Raw genomic sequence first — 4,934 nt, 5'->3', positions numbered from 1 at the left:
CCATAGTGCTCACAGCCATCTGAACCATTTTTGAAAGTACACTACAAGTTCTAATGAGCGAGTTGTCGAATATCAAAAAATGTGGCGTAAATGAGCTTGTCTTTTGATTGCAAAGACTTAGAGGCTTCAGTTTTTTACATTGCAAAGAAACCATAGACCTAATAATGTGGCATAAATTTTTATGTGGTACATTTACCCGTTCCTGACAAAAAGGGCTTTTAACAGTGGAACAAAGAAACAACAAAATGATCCTAATGGTTCACTTTATATTGTCTTAGGTGCAGAACTCTAAAAACAATGTCATGTCTTCAATCTGCATAGCAGCAATCGCTTTGAGAGCCTACAACCGAAGAAAAAAACCTCCATTGTGTTGTGGATGTTCGCTGTAGGACAGTGGCGCCGCCTGCTCCGGTATCGGGCGTACGCTTCGCGCTTCGTGTCGAGCCCTGAGTTATTTCGGCGTCCGGGCAGACGGCGCGCCGGAAGCGAAATTTGACCCATCTGACTTCACGGAGCATCCGGCCCGCTTCTCGGCTGGCGGCCGTGTTAGCACCGAGCGTCGACTCGAGCAAAGCCGGCCACTGGTTATTTCACACGGACCGTGCTCTAGAGGGAGCTGGGCGTGGGGTGCCTCTGCGTGTATCGCGAAACTTTGATAATTCCATCAGCGTCTCTGTAGTAGTATAGTTAAGAAACACAATTACACTGATCCCAGTTTCCTTTGTTTATTATAATGGTGATCTTAAAAGCTGGCCGCTGGTGGCCGAGCGGTTCTGGCGCAACAGTCTGGAACCGCTCGACCGCTACGGTCGCAGGTTCGAATCCTGCCTCGGGCATGGATGTGTGTGTTGTCCTTAGGTTAGTTAGGTTTAAGTAGTTCTAAGTTCTAGGGGACTTATGACCTCAGCAGTTGAGTCCCATAGTGCTCAGAGCCATTTGAACCATTTTTTTTTATCTTAAAACGAAAGCTACTTGACTTCAGAGCGTTCCACGGTAACTACCCTTCCGCTCTCTTTTCAATGTTTTAGTATGTTCTAAGCGATGCGATACTTGCCTGGCATATATGACTGGGCACTCACGCTGTCTCTGACAGCGTCAGAACTGTCTCATCATACTACCACCACCACCATCATCATCATCATCATCATCATCACCATCAACACTTTTCGTTCCAAAACCCTGGTACATTGTAGAAACGTCTCTTCAACTTTTCACTTTCTTCCACAGCTAGTCCTCATTTACTTGGTGTGACCTGAGTCGAATTTGTAAGGTCTGTGACGATCTTCCTCGCCTTTTCCTGGTGTCTTCCCTGGGACCTATCAATAAAAATAAACTCAAGGATTCCTGAGGAGGTCACTCTCTCATAGGCTCCAGTAGGCTTCTTTCTAATCCTAGCTGTTGTCGGTTACCTTGATGCCTTATTTTATGTAATTTGTTTTTCTGTAGGCACGAACGAAGGATCTTCATTAACGCTGGTTGGACGCGTTTTTTATTAGGTCTAGTAACTGCCGTTGCTTCTAGTCCATGTGTTGGTATAGGTAGGATATACGTTTTGTATATGCTTGTGGATGTGTTCCTTCTCAATGTATGGTGCTGTCTGAGGAAACGTTACTCGAGTACTTATCGAACAAATGCGTACTAAGATGAAATTCCTCTCCTCTTGCAACAAGCAGCTCATACTTCCGCACTACAACCGCTATGTTTTCTTTAAGCATACGAGAAGGTTGCACACTCCTTATACAGATGATAACTACGCACAACTTCAGTCACCTGAGCTGCAACACGTGGTGACTGACAGCTGCTTTCGTTTTAATCATGCAGACATCTGAAAGTATATAACTGGACAAATATTCAATTTCACAGGTTGGTTTCCTGTTGGCTTTGGAATTTTCTTTCTCGTGTCAGCACAAGGAAATTTCTGCCACTGCTTTTCTGTCGAACAAATTTGTCTCTTAACTATCAGACGTCTAATTTTTCTTGTATTAGCTTCTTGACTGTCAGCGTCGTCCTATATACCACAGGTATTAACCACCCTCTTCCTGTATAACGTATTCGTCTGGGACCGTTATTTTAAAAGTCCTGAGGAGACTTGCTTTGCGATAGGAACCTGTGGCGACTGGTATGAGATACATCCGGATATAATTAACACAGCTACATAACCAAATATGACTGCGCAGAGTGGATTTCGTAACAGCTTATGCATGCAGATTTGTTGTAAGGTATTCGAGAACGATTAAATTCAATCACAGAAGTTAGCTAATTTAGTGGTTTACATATCAGTGAAAAACAAATGTTCTTAAGTAAGACAGGCAGACTGTTTCTAAGACAGTTGCCAAACTGGCGTATCTGTAGGCTACATTCATACAGCGGCACTACAGCTGAAATTAAATGCTATGTCAAACGAAAATACGTAGATATTATAAAATCCCATTGCCTGTTAAGACCCAAATTATCTTCAGGCGGAAGTACGATTATATGAATGTTTTTCTGCACGGGTCAGTTGTGTGGGCACTGAAAGACGCAAAAACAGGAAAAAGAGAACTAATCCCCTTTCAGAGATGTGCCTATTGATTTATAATCACGATTTCCTTTAAAATGCTGATATACCGAGGAAAATCGGAAAAAAATTAGAAATTATAAACACAATCCGGAAAAGAAAAGTTGGATCTGCCTGCCAACTGCCATAGAGACTTTTACCGCTAACAGTTAAAGACGAAATCGTCGACGAACTTGGACTAGTAATAAGGAATTCATTTGAATAAATTTTAGCATCCTTTCTATTACGAGTTTATTAAACATGTAATATAAGCCCAGACTGGCAAAGGATGGGCTAAGACTTCGGATGTGCTCTTTGAAAGCAACCGCGGTGGCACTCGCCTGAAGGGATTCAGGGAAATAACAGAAAATGTAAATTTGACTGGCTTGACAGGTTTCTGAATGTCCTCTCGAAAGTGCAATATACCATCCAGCTAGGAGCAGCGTTAGAAACTCAGTTTCATCTAATGTCTTTCTCCCCGATAGTAAAGAGCGAAGATATAATTTTTATGTGCACCTCCAAATCCGGAGAAAAGCAAGCATTTAAAGAAAGCTAAAACAAGACATAACTAACTTTATCCTTTTTGAGTCCTAAAATGTTTGTTATTGCAGTCATTTCCTGTGACAGTAAGAAAACAATATTATGGAAGCAAAAAATGGTTCAAATGGCTCTGAGCACTATGGGACTCAACTGCTGTGGACATCAGTCCCCTAGAACTTAGAACTACTTAAACCTAACTAACCTAAGGACATCACACACAGCCATGCCCGAGGCAGGATTCGAACCCGCGACCGTAGCAGTCGCACGGTTCCGGACTGCGCGCCTAGAACCGCGAGACCACCGCGGCCGGCCTTATGGAAGCAGACTGAAACAACAATTTGTTTAAAGATCTGTCATTTATAGGGAGCTGTTGCACTCGAGTTGAAACGTCAATAACGGTTCTGTAGAGATATTACTTGTTATGCACGTTACTCGGTCGAGTTTCCCGCTCCGCTGACGCAAGTTGCAACAATCTACCGTTAGGGGGCTCGGAGTTGTAGCTTGTAACATGGCGGTGTGTAACGCAACTATGTCAATGCGTGATAAACAGCGTGTTGTATTCGAGTTTCTAATCGCAGAAAACTTGTCTCCATTTGCAGTCCATAACAGAATGGAAACTGTTTACGGTGACGACTGTAGCGACATCAGTAACGTGCGATGTTGGGTTGCTCGTGCTCGTCATAAAGGAAACCGTGATGATAACCTCAACGCAATGAACGTCTGCGTACAGCAACCGATGAGACTCATCGGAATCGGGTTGATGGAGTCATCATAGAAATCGTCGCATAACACAGACACAAGACAAAATGGTAGATATCGAAATAGATGACAGAGGGATAGAAAAACAATTAAAATCGCTCAAAAGAGGGAAGTCCGCTGGACCTGATGGGATACCAGTTCGATTTTACACAGACTACGCGAAGGAACTTGCTCCTCTTCTTGCTGCGGTGTCCCGTAAGTCTCTAGAAGAGCGTAGCGTTCCAAAGGATTGGAAAAGGGCACAGGTCATCCCCGTTTTCAAGAAAGGGCGTCGAACAGACTTGCAGAACTGTAGACCTATATCTCTAACGTCGATCAGTTGTAGAATTTTGGAACACGTATTATGTTCGAGTATAATGTCTTTTCTGGAGACTAGAAATCTACTCTGGGAATCAGCATGGGTTTCGAAAAAGACGATCGTGTGGAACCCAGCTCGCGCTATTCGTCCACGAGACTCAGAGAGCCATAGACACGGGTTCCCAGGTAGATGCCGCGTTTCTTGACTTCCGCAAGGCGTTCGATACAGTTCCCCACAGTCGCTTAATGAACAAAGTAAGAGCATATGGACTATCAGACCAATGGTGTGATTGGATTGAAGAGTTCCTAGATAACAGAACGCAGCATGTCATTCTCAATGGAGAGAAGTATTCCGAAGTATGAGTGATTTCAGGTGTGCCGCAGGGGAGTGTCGTAGGACCGTTGCTATTCACAATATACATAAATGACATTGTGGATAACATCGGAAGTTCACTGGGGCTTTTTGCGTATGATGCTGTAGTATATCGAGAGGTTGTAACAATGGAAAATTGTACTGAAATGCAGGAGGATCTGCAACGAATTGACGCATGGTGCAGGGAATGGCAATTGAATCTCAATGTAGACAAGTGTAATGTGCTGCGAATACATAGAAAGAAAGATCCTTTATCATTTAGCTACAATATAGCAGGTCAGCAACTGGAAGCAGTTAATTCTATAAATTATCTGGGAGTACGCATTAGGAGTGATTTAAAATGGAATGATCATATAAAGTTGATCGTCGGTAAAGCAGATGCCAGACTGAGATTCATTGGAAGAATCCTAAGTAAATTAAATCCGAAAA

Source organism: Schistocerca nitens, chromosome 1 (assembly GCF_023898315.1).
Source record: "Schistocerca nitens isolate TAMUIC-IGC-003100 chromosome 1, iqSchNite1.1, whole genome shotgun sequence".
NCBI classification, from domain to species: Eukaryota; Metazoa; Arthropoda; class Insecta; order Orthoptera; family Acrididae; genus Schistocerca; species Schistocerca nitens.
The sequence above is the reverse complement of the archived record's forward strand: the minus strand, read 5'-3'. Positions refer to the sequence as shown.